The sequence below is a fragment of the Stenella coeruleoalba genome (genome assembly GCF_951394435.1).
Source record: "Stenella coeruleoalba genome assembly, chromosome: 12".
Classification (NCBI taxonomy): domain Eukaryota; kingdom Metazoa; phylum Chordata; class Mammalia; order Artiodactyla; family Delphinidae; genus Stenella; species Stenella coeruleoalba.
Genome location: NC_137158.1, coordinates 58,768,806 through 58,786,858, shown reverse-complemented (window position 1 = coordinate 58,786,858; position 18,053 = coordinate 58,768,806). Strand labels below are relative to the sequence as shown.

At 40.7% G+C, this 18,053-nt stretch overlaps 1 long non-coding RNA gene across 1 annotated transcript in view; it reads left to right on the top strand.

The window, feature by feature from the left end:
* The first annotated feature begins 17,005 nt into the window (after positions 1 to 17,005).
* LOC307195551 overlaps positions 17,006 to 18,053 on the top strand; it is a 46,856-nt gene continuing 45,808 nt past the window's right edge. The window contains exon 1 of the long non-coding RNA XR_013830865.1: positions 17,006 to 17,096. This is a non-coding gene — a long non-coding RNA (uncharacterized lncRNA). The remainder of the gene's footprint in view (positions 17,097 to 18,053) is intronic.

Here is an 18,053-nt window from a genome sequence, read left to right as displayed (position 1 = left end):
CACAGATTGGAGTGCCCCAATACAAGAGTTAAAAAGAATGTACCGGATTTAAGTATAACAACATGGCCTGATCTCAAAAAACTGCCGAGTAAAAAACACTACTAGAATGGTACATATAGTATCATAGCATTTGATAACTGATATAATTTTTTTTAACCTTATATACTTTTTCATATATTTATGCTTAAATATCAGTATCTCATGATACTTAAACTAGTGAATATAACAAAAAAGAAGCAGACTCACAGATACAGAGAACAAACTAGTGCTTACCAGAGGGGAGAGGGAACAGGGGAAGGTTACTATGGGGTAGGGCATTAAGTACAAACTATTAGGCAGAAAATAAGCTACAAGGATATATTGTACAACATGGGGAATATAGCCAATATTTTATAATAACTATAAATGAAGTATAACCTTTAAAAATTGTGAATCGCTATATTGTATACCTGTGACTTATATAGTACTATGCATCAACTATACTTCAGTAAAATAAAAAAAATCTCATGCTGGGACTTCCCTGGTGGTCCAGTGGTTAAGAATCCATCTTGCAATGCAGGGGACTCCGGTTAGATCCCTGGTAGGGGAACTAAGATCCCACGTGCTGTCGGGCAACAAAGCCCTCATGCTGCAACTACTGAGCCCGCATGCCTCAACTAATGAGCCCGTGTGCTCTGCAGCCCTCGCACCACAACTAGAGAGAATCCAACGCACACAAAGAAGAGCCAGTGCGCCCCAATGAAAGATCCCGTGAGCCATGACTAAGACCAAAGCAGCCAAAAATAATTAATAAATATTAAAAAATCTCATGCTACTGATTGTTTCTTAGGAGGTAAGGAGGATAACAGAAATAATAGAGGCTAGTAGAGAGTGATTAAAGTAATGACTTCATATGTAGTATTCAGTTGTTTTTAAGGGAGAAGATACTCTATTTTTTTTTGTTGTTGCAATATTTGTTCTTTATTCCACCACCATCCCCGTTTTGGTCTAGAATATTTCTTTTTCCACTTTCTAATTCCCTCATCAGAGAAACAGAAATTATGGCTTTTCATTTCATTTTGACCCAGAAACCTGAAGGCAGATTATACAATTTCCAGCAAAGCACTTCATTAGAATAAAAATTCAACAAAACAACACATTTTTACATATTGCGTGAGTTCATGGCAATGAGATGCAACTTGCACAGGGTAAAGTTACAATTTAAAAATTGTGTAAAATAATAGCATCTGTTTATTTAGGACTTACTCAGAGGCATTTCCCAGATATTAGCTTTATTTCTAATAACAAACCTGCAGAGAAATTATGATTATGAGAAGATATTCTATTAACTTGTATAGTTGAAATTAATTCTTCAAACTGTTATAAAGATATAATAACTGCACTCACAGTTAGTATTATAAGAATACATATAGTTACTTAGTGCAATTGTTCTCATGATTTATGGTTTATTCTTGTAATAAATATAATAGGTGCTATTTGTTTTTCACCTACCACATGCTAGGAACTGTACCAAGAGTTTTATACACATCTCATTAATCCTACTATTCATCCTGGGAGTTAAGTATTATTAAAGGATCAAAGGCAGAAAAAACAGATCCTCAGAGAGGTCAAGCACCTGACATGATGTAGGGCAGGGACTAAGTTTGTAAAAGCAGGACTCAAAACTCATTTGTATAAAACTCTGAAGCCCATGCAATTTCCACAGGCTTACAGTCTGTCGCAGGTGACTAAAGCTGACCACTCTTCCTGGCTAATAAGAAGACCAGGAGTATAGCATCATTTCAACATGAACCCTTCCCCACAATTGCTTCCTCTGGGCCTTTATATTTTATGGCCAGTGTGGGAACATATGGCCCTGTTTACTCTTTCCATCTCCTGTTAACAGGAGATGGAAAGAGCTCCTAAATGCTCTAAATTTTTCTACCTATGATCCTAAATTTTCAGCATTCAGAATAAACTCAGCTAGTCTAAGGGATTTGTTAGTGACATGACCCAATCTGCAGCACTAAAAATATTCCTAGACCAGGATGTACCAGGCTGGAGAGAGCAAGGGTGGTGAATGAGGCTTTTGTTTATGCCTGAGCAAGATGTGTGTTGTGTATTACATAATGCTGAGATTGATGAGCTGTACCTACCTGCCTTGGAAGTGGTGCTCTCTGGAATGTATCTTTCTAGCCTGTGTGTAGAAATATGCTAGACTGATACACATAAAGCTGGGACTAGAGAGGGGCAGTTATGCTTCTAGAAAGTCACTCGTGTAAACACTGTCATCTGTAACTTTGAAAACCCTATAGCAAGGTATTGGGGGTGGATCCAGAGGCTGTATCTGCCCAGGATAATGCAGTTCTCTCTGCCCAACAGAGTGCCAAGTTGCAGAAGGTCCTAGTCACAGTGCATTGCCATTGAATGGTGCCTCTAGAGTTGGGCAGTGCACAGCCTGGGCAGCCATCTGTGGTGGTCCTGCTGCTGTGTGTCTTGACTGTTCTTACTTCTTTGGTGAACTCTGACAAATAAGCCCTATTTGATCAGTCCTAACAGTGTTTACATCTGGTCTTTTCATAAATCTGTACCATCTATTGACATGGGCCAATACAGTGGCCGTGCACACCTTATTATGGGCATTGGCCTTTGTTTCTGTGGATGCTCTGATTATTATTAGCGAAGGCACATTTGTCAAATCAACTCCCCATGTTTCCAAAGTAACCATTTGGATAATCTGTGTAATGGTTATGCAATCTTCCAGCATCTTATTAAAATCCTTCTAAGGGGATACATTGGATTTATAGCTAATAATCCATTCACTTATTCAATAAATAATAATTTTCTATATTCTCTACTTTTATTCCATCCAAATGCTTTTTATCTCACACTTTTATCATACTTATGCAAAACAAATGCTATAATCCACATGATTAGTTCAATTTATAAAAGTACCAAAGAATTATAGTGAAGGAGGGATCTGGGGAGAGATTCTTCTTGATCCCTGGATAATAGCAAACACTTTTTAGTTTGAGTGTAGTTCCATTTTGTAGATGGCATTTTTCTTGTGCTGTTGGCAAGTTTTATCTTGAATCCATTAGACAAATCATTGCTAGACACTGTTGCAATACCATAAATTGAAGCATAAGCGATAGGAAACAGGAGCTTCTCATGAAAGCATGTAGTCATCACAATGAACTAGCCCAGACTTGAAAATCAGGAAATATTTGACATTCTAAAAATTGTCCTCAGGACAGTGATTTCAATGCCATAGATTTTCCTTTCCAGTGTGAGTTGTAGACATTCAAAAGGTTTACCTTTAAAATATTAATAAAATATAGCAAGCCTGGCAGATGTTGAATAGCCTCAAGGAGAATAAAGCGATTGATTTAGTTTAAGGATATCTTCATCAAGAACGACGTAGAGCTTGTTCTGGCTGGAGTGATCTCACAGAGGGATGGCTGTGTGCTGTGCCTAGAAGTCACGGATGAGACAGCAAAGATGGTGGCACTATTGATTTCACACGTCCCCTGGCTGTGATGTGGAGAAAATACAAACTACTTGCTGAAGCCTTTTTATGAATATATCCTCCTAATATATTAGGAGAGCATAACAATAAGTTACCACACCTGGAATCCTGTCCTGGAGACAATGGTTTCACAGCTTTTAAGAATTTCACACCCACAGAAACCGTAAAAGAAAGGCATTTTAGACAGAATGCTTCTGGATGAGAGACAATTGTCTGAATGCAGCGACCGTATATGAATAGCTCTTAGAAAGCTTGAGAAATGTCGAGTTTGTAAAGACCTTTCCCCAGGTGTAACAGTAAGGATTTAATTGACTGTTCGCTCTCAACATGGGTGCAGAGAAAGAATCTTGTTCCCAGTGATCTTGGCCTGATTTCCTTATTAGGTCTTAATGTCAGCTGAACCAATCTGAGGACACTTGGTCTGACCAGGTGCTGAATCTCTTTGTGCAAGAGGAACGTTAATAGATCTCAAATACATTATTGACAGGTACGCTGATGTAGGGCATCTCTGGCTCCCTTTTTTAGCTCCCAGGTTCTTAGATAACACGTAGGCAAAGGTAATCCTTATTACTCTGAGGAGCTCCCACCCTGGCCCCCAGTGAATATGGAAACTACAGGAATTTAGACTCACAAACATGAATATTGAACCACAGAGTTATTTTTATAACACTAATACTTTGGGGCACAGAGCAGACAATAATTAAAATTGTACAGCCCTTTCAGTTCTCTTATTTCATTTAATCCTAACATCCTATGAGATAAATTAATTTCACTTTACAAATGAGAAACGTGAAGTTCAAAAGAGTTGTGTAGCTTAACCCCAAATCATATGGCTTGTAAATGATGGGTTTGGAATGCACACCTGGAATTTCTGACTGTAAAACCTGTGCTGTATCTTGTTGGATCTTACTGCTCAACACTTAAGTGATTTTTCAAGCTACGTTTTAAATTATCTTTCTTGAACAGATTAATTAATATTTTGCTATCACAGTAATACAAATAAATAAGATCTTTTTCCTACTCTTTTTTAAAATAAATTTTATTTATTTATTTATTTATGGCTGCATTGGGTCTTTGTTGCTGCACGTGGGCTTTCTCTAGTTGCAGCGAGCAGGGGCTACTCTTTGTTGTGGTGCGCCGGCTTCTCATTGCGGTGGCTTCTCTTGTTGGGAGCACGGGCTGTAGGTGCATGGGCTTCAGTAGTTGTGATTTGCAGGCTTTAGAGTGCAGGCTCAGTAGCTGTGGCACACGGGCTTAGTCGCTCCGTGGCATGTGGGATCTTCCCGGACCAGGGCTCAAACCCGTGTCCCCTGCATTGGCAGGCGGACTCTCCACCACTGCGCCACCAGGGAAGCCTGGGATGCACTAAACTTTCAAAAATCATTTTTGATTTCCATTGAGATCTCTCCTCTTTAAACATAAGAGTGAAGCAATGGGATAAGATGATAAGAATATCAATAATTATCCAGCTGTCAAGCATCTACCATACACCATAAATCATAGATGAAGGTTACATATCTTATTGCTAATCCTTACAAGAATGCTGCAAGACACATTTTATTGACCCATTTTACAGATGATAAAATTCAAGTTCCAAGAGTTAAAAAAGGAAAACAGTGGTCCAGATTTCTTTTTTTGCACTGCAACTAGTGTGAATTAAATGTAAAAATAACCTGGTACTCATCCACCAATACTAACAACAAAATTGTGTTTGTAACTTGTGTTGGATCATTTTGCTTTACTGAAAGATACAGAAAGAGTGGCTCAGGACTTTAGAAACCAACGAGCCATGAGCCCACTTCTCATGCAGTCTCCTTTCTGGTGATAGAGCAGTGATTGGCAGCTGCTCATTCTGATGACAGACCATATTATTGGAGAACTGAGGCCCTGGTGAGGTAGTGTGGACGCATCCTGCTCATCAGATAGAACTGAACAAATAACTTCCACTTGACCAAGTATATAAAGTTAGGAGCCAGCATCAGCCAGCCAGGGAAATGTGCCTCTATCCCATCTCATGATAGATATAGAAAAAAGACAAAGAACATCCAACATGCACATATTTGGCATCTTTAAAGAAAATGGGGGCTTCCCTGGTGGCGCAGTGGTTGAGAGTCCACCTGCCGATGCAGGGGACACGGGTTCGTGCCCCGGTCCGGGAAGATCCCACATGCTGCGGAGCGGCTGGGCCGGTGAGCCATGGCCGCTGAGCCTGCGCGTCCGGAGCCTGTGCTCCGCAACGGGAGAGGCCACAGCAGTGAGAGGCCCGCGTACCGCAAAAAAAAAAAAAAAAAAAAAGAAAAAAAAAAGGAACAAAACAATGGAATACAATAAATATTCAAAGATACAATTCAAGAATTTTCCTGAAATGAAAGATTGAAATCTGTAGATTGAAATGGTATGCCGTGATCCAGAGAAAGCTGGCCCAGATCAGTCAACACAAAAACATGTCTTAGTAAAGTAACTGGACTTCAAACAAAAAAAGCCTTGGTCAGCTAAGTGTAAAAGAGCCCAGTCTTTTCTCAAGAGGAAAAAGAAACTCAGCTGACCACAGGTTTCTCCACAGACGCATTTACTGTTGAGGAACAATGGAGCCAGTCCTACAGAATGTAGGAAATCTATCTGTGGATTCTGTCCAAGGATTCTATCTTTGGGCGAGCTGTCCTTCATGTATAAAGGCTACAGTCTTTCATGTTACTTTTAATTGATTAGGGTATACCATATTACCCGAAAGAGGAGAAGTATATCACAAAGGGTCGTGATTTATCTAACAGAATGTTAATGGACCTGTTCTTATTAATGTTTGAATTGCATTTAAAGCCCTAAATGTCATAGATCACCAGGTGAAGAGATATTGCATCAAGAGCCCAGGGGCAGGAAGACACAAGAGCAGATCTCTCAGGTCAGAGAACTATGCAGTGCGGAGCCCTGTCAACAACCAAGTGAGGACGAGAAGGACACTCAAGCCCAGAGGAGCTAAAAGAAGTAGGGGAGCAGACCACGTGCCCTCCCAACTCCAGGTCCTCCGGTGGAGGCCTGGCTGGCCCTGGGGAGCAGAGGAGCTGAGTGTTAAGTTGCAATGAAGTTTTGAATTGAGTAAACGAGACTGAACTTTTAATAACTGAAGAGGTCAAGAGAGCTATGGCTCCTGCATGATGTGTTTTTAAGGGGCAAGAAAGGGGGCCATCCTATAGCTCCTTTGGGGGTTGTGATCAGAAAAGCAAATAAAGCAATTTCTTGCTGTACTCTGCTGAGTTCAAGCTGTTCCGTGAAGCATCTACTGAAATAAAATCGGAGGCAGGTTATTGTGAATTTGGACACCTAGACTTGCTTTTAGAAACGGTTGGATTTAATCTTGTGGCTTATAGCTTAGCATGAACTGTTCTGTGTTTCCACATTTGCAAGAAAATTAAATATGAATAAGAAGCAGACTGATCTGAAACATGCCTCTTTAGGACATTCTTTTGCCTTGAAGTAGGTGGAATTCACAACCAGTAGGTCCTATTTGAACTGATGGACACATGTCCTCCATCTCTATTTTGGAATGCATTTAAGATGAGCTTATGTTACATCTGACTATCTGACCATGTTTCTTACTAACAAACTTTTTTCTTTTCTTTCCAATACAGAATGCACATTTGTCCTCAAAAAAGGAACTTAAAGTAAATGAAAAAAAAGAGTCCTGGTGGTTTGTTACTATAACAATAGCTACACACACAGTGTGAATTACACAGATGTGTTCCACGGTGGGGACCATTTCATTGGCCAGATGGGTGGTATCCAGAAATGTGTACTCATGATTGACAACCAGAACTCCCCGCCTGTGTCTGGGTGACCTCTGACATTCCCATAAGTATAATTGCTGCTTGCCTTTGAAACAGAAGCTTCTGGTCTCTCAGCAGAGCTGACAAGGCGGTGAGTAGTACCCTCCCCCTCTTTCTTTGCCACTCCACTTCAGAAGAGCAGATACAGAAGCTGTGTTTTACTTGCTAGAGCTAAAAATAACTCATTTGTAAGCTTTGTTACCATGACTTAATCCTTCAAAGGTAAAATAAAATAATACTTCCTGATGGTAAGATTATATAGACGGGGGCAGACAGGTGTGGAGAACTGTCTTTCCCTAAGCTGCAGTGCAGTTCTTCTGATTGACTGCAATGTGGTGATAAGAGCACAGCCTTCAGTAAAAATACCACCTTTGTCTCTTACTAGCTGGGTAACTATATCAGACTCACAGCTTATTTCCCCTGAGGTATGAAGAACAAAGAAGAGAAAGGAAATACCAGTATAAATACCTGTTCTAACCAGGAAAATAGGAACCTTTTCTTACAATAGAGGAATTTAATGGAGGGAATGGAGTGGAGCAGGTGATGGAGGCTAAGAAGCCACCTGGGGCATAGTTAGAGACTCAGAGATTAGGCACTCGGGTAGGCACTACCACTTAGGCGGAGGAGGTGGTATTACCACTAGAGCGACCCGTTGCTGGTTTTGTCCAGAACTTTCTGTTTTAGCACTGGAAGCCCTGTGTCCTAGAAAACCTTCAGTCCCAGGCAAGCCTAGGTGGTTGGTCACCATTCATTACCATAGCCCAGGGCAGGGATCTGCAGAAGCTAGGACTACAGAGGCCAGTCTAGTGGGAGCTGGAGCCACTGATGGAATTCAGCAACTGCCAGAGAAATGTCTCAGGCGAAGGGAGAGGGGTGATGAGAGGTACCCTGGCTTCTTCATGGTTCTTGCCGTCCCGTCTCCCATCAGCGCCTCCTACCGGCCAGCCCCAGCTGACATGGGAGCAGAAAAAGGCAGCCCCCTGTCACCGTACAGAGCAGAACAGAAAAAGGCTGAAGAAGCCGTCTGAGGGCAAACAGGCCCAGGTGTGGCCCTGTGACAGTGAACAAGTAAGTTCACCTCTCTGAGACTTGGTTTCCTGGCCTGGGCAGTGGTTCCAGAGTAGCTGGGTGTGAAAAATAAAGGAGGTAGACAAACACTCAGCATACACGCCCACACTGTGGGCATTTGATAGATGGTAGAGCGGAGGGAAAATACTTTGGGAATATCAGCGACTGGTTTTTATGTTGGTATTTCCTTTCTCTTTGTTCTTCATAGCTCAGGGGAGAGACAGACCTGGGAAGCAGCCTTGAGCTTCTTCTTGGCCTTTGTCTTCCAAAGTGTAGATCTTTGGGGGTGTGGAAAGACTAGGCAGAATGTCTGAGAACAGAGGTTTGAGTAGGATAGAGATTTCTTCCCTCCAGACCAAAACCCTGGTACTTGGTAAGGATTCCTCAGCAAAGGATTAGGAGAAGAGACCAGAGAAGCAATGACCACATCTGCTCTGGTGAATGCTAGATTAAAGGACTCGGTGGCCTCCTTCTGGCCAGAGACTTGAGGGGACTCCAAAACCCAAGTGGGATTCTGGGATTTGAGAGGAGAAAGAACCCTGTGTTCTGCTGCTGGGTGGAGCCCCAGGCAGACAACAGCGGCAGTGTCTGCGTGGTTAATGATAGACTACTTCTGGCCATTCCCATCACCCAGCCGGGTCCCCGCACAGCAGAGGACCACGGGCCTGAAGAGGCAGATAGATAGGAACAAAATACTTCGGTAGCACCCCGACTGAAAGCTTAACCACATATTTTTCTCCCTGGATTCTAGTGAAAAGCTCTGAAACTAGAGGTAGTATGAAGCAAGTGCTGTGGGACTCTGACAGAAAACACATCAATATACTCACAACTAATTTGTATTTATGGGGAGTCAGGCTAGGCTGGCATTTGATTTTCAGTGGACAGCTGTTAGTTTTGGTTCTCAGCATCTGTATCCAGGCTTACTTAGCCAGTCAGCGTATTATAAGCCCTGCATGATTGCTTCAGTAGTAGACACATAGTCTCAGGGTAAAAACTTTTGGTTTTTGGCTGTTGGGAAGTAGATTGTTTTCTGACTGAGTGGATGTTTCCGTGAAACTCCACATGGGGACAGAGAATGGAGTTAAGACAGAAGACGCTGAAGTAGAGACCAAGAAAATCAGGTCTGGTGACATCATTTGACTCCTGAATCCAGCTGTACCTGAAACCGGTACTATCACCAGACTTTCCAGTTGTTTGAACCAATACATTCCCTTTTTTGTTTAAGTCCATTATTGTCGAGTTTTCTGTCATTTGCTTCTAAAAACGTTGTAAGTGGTACAGCGTTCGATCAGTTTATTTACTGCCCTATGCAACCTTGGGTAAGTGACTGACACTCCTGAACCTGTTGCATCAGGAGGATTGAATGAGGTAATACGTGTAGCACCCTCAACTCCAGGGTATTCAACAAACGATAATTCCCTGCACAGTACTGCCTACTGTTCAAAGAGCTTGGGTTTTGGAGCTGAGCACCTGGTTCTAATCTTAATCCTGTCCCTTATAGCCGTGTGTCCTTGGGCAAGTTGCTTATCCTTTCTGTGCCTTTGTTGTTCTTAGTTGTTTCATAAAATTGGGAGAGCAGTAGTATCTACCCCATAGGTTTGTTCTGTGGATTCAAGGAGTTAATTTTTTTTAAAGGCTTAAAATGGTGCCCGGCACATAGAACTCAAAAAACATGTGCTGGGATTCAGAGCAGGCTGCCCCAAGACATGGCACAATGGCATACTGCTTATGTTGAATGAAAGTTACTTGAGAAACAGCCGGTGGAAAAGAATGATATTAAAAAAACTCACTCATTTCTCCCTTTCCCCCTGAAAGTGGGAAATAAATCTCCCATGTGAAAGTATCATCTTTACTCTAGGAGGGTACAAAGCATCCTTATCACCAGAGTTAGGGAATTCAAGGCCAAGAAAGCTGTATAAAGGAACAAACTGTGTTACTTCTTTAGAAGTCTGCTACCCCAAGCACAAGCCCCTTTGTTTAAATCTTCCCAGATAATTGTTTCTTTGCCTAAAAATTATATATAAACAGCCAGCTTTGTTCACTTCTGGGGTCCCATTTCCACAAGACCTCCAAGCGTATGAATTAATTTTTTTTTCTCCTGTTAATTTGTCTTGTGTCAATTTAATTGTTAGACCAGCCAAAAGAACTCAAGAGGGGTAAGGAGGAAATTTGCCCTCTCGGACACATGTTACCTACTGCTATATATGATAGCATGGGGTCTTTGACATAGTAGGTGCTTGATTAAATAATTACTGTGTGAATTTAAATGATGAGAATGTTTGGTATACAGTGAATTTGGCACTGGATTTGAAGTCAGAAGAACTTGGCCCCTGCCCTACCTCTGCTAGTCACCTGCACCTTGTCCTTTTCATTAATTTTTTTTTTTTTTTTTTTTTTTTTTGCGTTACGCGGGCCTCTCACTGTTGTGGCCTCTCCCGTTGCGGAGCACAGGCTCCGGACACACAGGCTCAGCGGCCGTGGCTCATGGGCCCAGCCGCTCCACGGCATGTGGGATCTTCCCGGACCGGGGCACGAACCCGTGTCCCCTGCATCGGCAGGCGGACTCTCAACCACTGCGCCACCAGGAAAGCCCTGCACCTTGTCCTTTGATAAGGCATTTAAATAATCTGACTCTCAGAGATCCAGGGCTGTTGTTCTTTTTGTCTGTCAAGTATTAATCTTCTCTGGAAAACTCAGCATTTTGTCTTTCGGTATGGATTCCAAGTTTTTGGTAGAGTTGTGTTATGAAATGGGATCATTTTAAAAGCACCGGTAAAGCAGCACTGCCCAACCTGGCAGATCATTAAAATCACAGGTAGAACTTTGACACTAAGCAGATTCTGGGGCCCCACTGCCATTGATCCTTGTTACACAGGCTGTGGGTGAGGCTTGGGAACCATTGCACCCAGAGACTTGGTAGTTCCATGGTGATTCTGAAGTCAGTAATGGCTTATTAAATTAAAAATATTAATTTAAAGATAAGTATTTTAGATAAAATTCTTTACACATACATAATAATAGAATACTAGTGCTGGAATGAGGCAGAGATGATTCGGTTTGATCCATTAATTCACAAATCATGTATTTTCCAAACCTCTTGATGCTTCTGGATTTTGGAGATTAACTCAAGGCCATACAATGTGTAAAACAACTAGAACTAGAAACGGGGTCCTGACTCTCCTTTGCCTTTTTGTGTACTGTCATCCTAACAGGACACTGAAACAAGGCATGCTCTCTGCTTCAAGAAATAAAAGGCAAGACTTAAGGCCCACTTTCTGAACATTATTCTCAGTTTCCTTGTTTCAGCAGATGGCAGAGAGGGGTATAGCCTTCGTCTCTCTGCTGTATTCTTTTCTAAACTCAAGGATGAGTTGCTAGTCTGGGGATGCAAGGAGGCTAAGATTTACTGAAGGCTGATTCTGTGAACTAATTTGTAACCACTCAGTGTTGCAAAGAGCAATGAGATATGGACCCTATCAGGAAGATCCTGTTAAAACAACTTGCCTGTATCAGAGAAGGGACTTCTGTGTATATTTAGTCTGCTATTTTTGTTACCGGGCTTCAGAAATGTCCACCTGCCATGTCCCATTTAATTTTCACACATATTTCACTCTTTCCTGGGGACAAGGAATGGATGAATAATCACTCTTTTAATGTGGTGAGCAAAACAAATCCCGCAGCTCTGGTCTTATTAATTCAAATACCAAATTTGTTTTCTTAATAAAAACTTGCACTTATTTAAAAATAGTTTTATAAGTTATTTCTGTAATATAAACACAGTATTCTTTTCTAGGATTTGCACTATATATATGTATTTTTAACATCTTTATTGGAGTATAATTGCTTTACAATGGTGTGTTAGTTTCTGCAGTTTCTGCTTTATAACAAAGTGAATCAGCTATACATATACATATGTCCCCATATCTCCTCCCTCTTGCGTCTCCCTCCCTCCCACCCTCCCTATCCCACCCCTCTAGGTGGTCACAAAGCACCGAGCTGATCTCCCTGTGCTATGCGGCTGCTTCCCACTAGCTATCTGTTTTACGTTTGGTAGTGTATATATGTCCATGCCACTCTCTCACTTTGTCCCAGCTTACCCTTCCCCCTCCCAGTATCCTCAAGTCCATTCTCTAGTAGGTCTGTGTCTTTATTCCCGTCTTGCCCCTAGGTTCTTCATGACCTTTTTTTTTTTTTTTTTAGATTCCATATATATGTGTTAGCATATGGTATTTGTTTTTCTCTTTCTGACTTACTTCACTCTGTATGACAGACTCTAGGTCCATCCACCTCACTACAAGTAACTCAATTTCGTTTCTTTTTATGGCTGAGTAATATTCCATTGTATATATGTGCCACATCTTCTTTATCCATTCATCTGTTGATGGACACTTAGGTTGCTTCCATGTCCTGGCTATTGTAAATAGAGCTGGAATGAACATTTTGGTACGTGACTCTTTTTAAATTGTGATTTTCTCAGGGTATATGCCCAGTAGTGGGATTGCTGGGTTGTATGGTAGTTCTATTTTTAGTTTTTTAAGGCACCTCCATACTGAACCTCCATAGTTGGTGGGAATTTACATTCCCACCAACAGTGCAAGAGGGTTCCCTTTTCTCCACACCCTCTCCAGCATTTATTGTTTGTAGATTTTTTGATGATGGCCATTCTGACCGGTGTGAGATGATATCTCATTGTAGTTTTGATTTGCATTTCTCTAATGATTAATGATGTTGAGCATTCTTTCATGTGTTTGTTGGCAATCTGTATATCTTCTTTGGAGAAATGTCTATTTAGGTCTTCTGCCCAGTTTTGGATTGGGTTGTTTGTTTTTTTGATATTGAGCTGCATGAGCTGCTTGTGAATTTTGGAGATTAATCCTTTGTCAGTTGCATCATTTGCAAATATTTCCTCCCATTCAGAGGGTTGTCTTTTCGTCTTGTTTATGGTTTCCTTTGCTGTGCAAAAGATTTTAAGTTTCATTAGGTCCCATTTGTTTATTTTTGTTTTTATTTCCATTTCTGTAGGAGGTGGGTCAAAAAGGATCTTGCTGTGATTTATGTCATAGAGTGTCCTGCCTATGTTTTCTTCTAAGAGTTTGCTAGTGTCTGGCCTTACATTTAAGGTCTTTAATCCATTTTGAGTTTACTTTTTGCACTATGTTCTTACTCATCAATAATAAATCTCTTAATGAGCCTATATTTAAGAATCATCACCAAATAAACCTATTATTACTAAAAGCCTACTGATATTTCATACAAGTTGTCTGAAAAATGATTCCATTTGGATATAATTTATTTCATCTATGTCTTTTATTTGGTTTTAGTTGTAATTAGTAAAGCTGCATCTAATTCCATGTATTGCTTTTGTTTCTATAATGAGGAAGCCTATTTAAGTAGGAGAATGGTAAAAATGCTTTTTTTATAGTAGTTAATAACACCTGTGGGAAATATTGATCAGCATAATGCATACATGAATCTGAATGAAATCTTTTAATAATTTTCAAGGATAATTTGGTTTCATTAGAAAGGAATCTGAGAATATTATATACCACGGGGCACTTTGTCTTGCACAAATAACAAAGTATTAAATGTAATGCTTTTAATACAACTTTTTATGCAACTGTTTTCTTAAAACAATAGAATTATAAAAAGAAAATGAGAATCAGAAGGGCAAAGTTAATGTCCACTGGTAACCAGTTGGGCTTTCTAAAGCAGGTTAACCTCTTTTGAACTCAGTTTCTTCTTTTTTTTTTAAAGAGAAAAAAATCATACATACGTTAATGCCAGTGTGAGGCTTAAGTGGCATGATTTGTGTGGAAGGGCTCTGTTAAACTCTTTACAAATGTCAAAAATTATAATCACTCTGTGAAGTTTCACAAGCTATTTTGGCTTTAAGGAAGAGACGGGTTTTTTTTTTTTTTTTTTAATATTTCTGCAAGAATCATTATTATCCCAATAATGACCTGATCCACTGTGCTTTTTGCAATCCCAAAGTCAGGTCAAATATATCATTGATTTTATCCTCAGTTTGCTCATCTGTCTGATAGGGTGAATTTTATTTTCCTTATTTTATAAAAGAAGAGACAAAAAGAAACATTTAGTTGAGTAGCAGTTTTATCGTCGCAATTAGAGTCTAAGCCGAAACGTGGAGCCTGGGCCTTCCTCCTGGCAGTCCTGTGCCCTGTTGTGGAATTACCTGTCTGGGGGAGCTAGCGGGTCTTTACTAGCATCTCCTCCAAATGATTTCCTCGGTGCCGAGTTGAGAAAAAGAGAAAGTGGGTATGTGACTATTTGCTTTTTGGTGTGCAGAAATGTCTTTTCTGAGACACAGGGTAGCCAGAGGCAGAAAGACAAGTCGGCGCGCCTCAGCACTGGCTGTCCCGTCCCCTTTCCCCTGGTGAATCTGAGGCATCACTGGAGTGTCTAGACTCAGGAGAGCCTGAAGTCTGTCCTGCATAGAGTGATTGTGCACGTTCTTCCGAAACATTGGTATAAGGCGAATGAAAAGGAATGTGCAGCAGCACACGAGGTCACTTCTCCTGACAAGACACTCCCTAGGTCACAACATCACCCACTAGGTGGGTGAAGCTATAGTTCTGTTGAAAACGTTACTGGCCATATCTTGTTACTCAGCGGGTTAGGAGAAGGAAGAGAGTCCTCCCAAATAAAGCCATCCTGCCTGTTGGCACCGTCATGACCACATTCTCCACAGGACAGGCTGGATGTCCTGGGTCTCCCAGATGATGGTGTGTTGTGGTACTCGCTGCCGATGAACTGAATCTGTCACACATACCTGGCATAGCCTCATTTCTATTTCTGCTGAGAATTTTTCTTTTCCTAAGCCTTCAAATGGACCAGCTTGTTTGTCTGATTTTGGCTTGCAGGGGGGTAGTGGTTTAAGAAATTGCCTCATTAGTGCTTCTATAATGGGAGCACTTACTAATTGCTCCTTGCTTCATCCAGGTGCTAAGACAGTGAAGTTGTCACTGCGCTGATATGAGTCAGATACTAACAGTGGTGTCCCTTGTTTTTATGAGAGATGAAACGGAAGTGAAATGTCCCTCTTGGTGTCACTAGGTAACAGAAAATGTCTGGGATTTTTCACTCTATGGGCAGGGCCCCTCTTTCCTCCTATTTACATCCATCGATTTAAGTTATTCACAGTGAAAAGAGCACTGCATGCAGATTCTGGACACAAGGGATCCTGTACCTACTTTACCATACGTTGAATGTACGCCTTTAGCAACTTTACTGATTTCCGTATTGTTGGTAAATGATAATTTTAGTATTAGTAAAATGAAGAATTCTAAAAGAATTTAAAGTGGAACTGCCCTTCATTTACCCACTTAGCAAACATTTATGAAGTACCTACTGTGTATCAGGGACAGTGCTAATCTCTGGGGATACAAAGATGAGCAGATGACAGTCTTTGCCCTCAAAATTCCCAATATGTAGAAAGAGAACAGAAAAGAAACCCACAACTCATATGCAGTGTATTTAGTGATACAATGGGATCATGCTCGGGCCACTGTGGGAATGTGAAATTAAGGCACAAAAACACTGAGGTGACTGCCTCACTATATGAAGACAGTGACTGGTAAGTGTGAATGCAGACTTCTAGCCTGGATTCTCTATCAGAACACTCCTTCAGAACCCAGACGTGATGTAAAAACAAGGATGGTGGCTATGTTAAAGGAATAAGAGAGAGGCTCCCTGGGCTTACATCCCAGCTCTGCCTTATTAACTCAGTCACTCAGGCAAGTTCTTCTTCTGCACCTTTTTCCATTCCTGTAAAATGCATAAAGTAAATATTGTTGGTATAATCTGGAAGAAAATAAATCTAGAGCTCTACCTCATACCACATATAAAGGAGTTTCCCTGTGAATTAAAAACTAAATGTAGAATAAATGTATACCAGTATTGAAACAAAAAAACAGGTGAGTATTATTGTTCCAGGTTGGGCTCAACTTTCCTAAGGAAGAGAAGAAACCCACTGACCAAAAGGGAAACAAATTGATAGATTTTTTTTTTCTACATAGAAATTTACACTTCCTATGTGGTAAAAGATTATTTAAAAATTAAGTTCAGGTATGCTGAGGAAAAGCATTTTTTTATAAAAGAAGAAAATCCCTAAGGTTTAAGTCCCTTCTAGAAATTAATGAAAAGATAGTAAAATATAAAATTGGTAAAGAACATAAATAAGACAATTCACAGAAAAGGAATTGCAATAGACAATAAATATATTAAAAGATGCTTGCCAAACTAGAAGTCAGGGAAACATAAAAACATTCCTTATCATTTATAATAATTGGCAAAAATTAAGAAGATTGATAACATCTAGTACTGGCAAGGATGTTGGGAAAATGGATATTCTCATATGTGCTTAGTGAGATTATTAATTTGTGCATAGCAGTTTTGGAAAGTAATTCTTGTACGGTTTATTAAAATTGAAGTGTGCATAACTTCTAACCCACTTCTAGAAATTTTTATGATAGAAATAAAAACTGGCATATGTAATTAATAATATATGTACAAGAATGTTTATTGATTCGTTGCTTGCCATATTAAAAAAATGGTAACAAACTGAATATCCACCCATAGGTCACAGCCTAAAAAATTACAACGTGTCCACATTCTGAGATACTCTGCTGCTAAGTGAAGTAAATCTAAAGGAGCTCACATGTCAAAGAATAATATGTGAGGTATGGTTCCATTTTTATGTTTTTCTTTCTGTATGTTCATATATGATTACTTGATATTGAAGAAAACATATTAATAGGTAGTGTAAATTGCCTCAGAAGAATGGAATTGTAATAAGGAGAAGCTTCAGTTTTTAACACTTTCACATTGTTTAAACCGTTATAACATGCATACAACCTATATTATTTTCATATATTTAAGAGTTGTTTTAAAACGCTAATTCATGTCTTGTGATTATGAAAATTATGCCTCAGGAGTAATCGCTACGTGTGTTCATTTGCTAGGACTTCCATAACATCTCACAGGCTCCTGCATTTAGATACCAAGGGGGAAGCTGGGCAGTACCATGCCATATAGGATGTGGTACTGATACTACACCCAGACTTAAAATCCTGACCATCTTTGTTTGTCACTCAAATGACTGGATGGTCTCTCCTCCCGCACTTTCCACTTTGCGTCCTCAGGATTGAGGCGTGTGAGACCTTCTGAGCGTTCTTGTGCAAAGGAGTTTTGAGACAGGGCATGAAGGAAATGTGGTTCCTAAGACTTCTTGACTTGGGTCAAGATGCAATGAAGACAGACTGCAAAAGGTGCAGAGTGGCTTAGAGGAAACAGAAGGAAGAAAAGGGCATTTCTTAAAGCCCACCTCAAGCAGAGAAGGACTTCACCCAGTGAGGGCAGACTGAGAACTGGGTGAGTGCCTGAGCAGGGGGCACAGGCACTGGGTGGGGCAGCTAAGCAGCAGGTGTGGCCCGATGGGGCCTGCTGGGACCTGAAAGTGTAGCAGTGGGGTGACCGGAATCCCCAACGATGCCCTCATAAGAAGCACAGCACTGTTGCTGCAGACAGGGAGCCGTGCAGATGGGTGATGCACTGCACACGTGCCTTGGTGGTTGCTCTGCATGCTACCATCCAGAACTTACACACATACCACGTTGAGGGAGAAGTGACTCATGTCT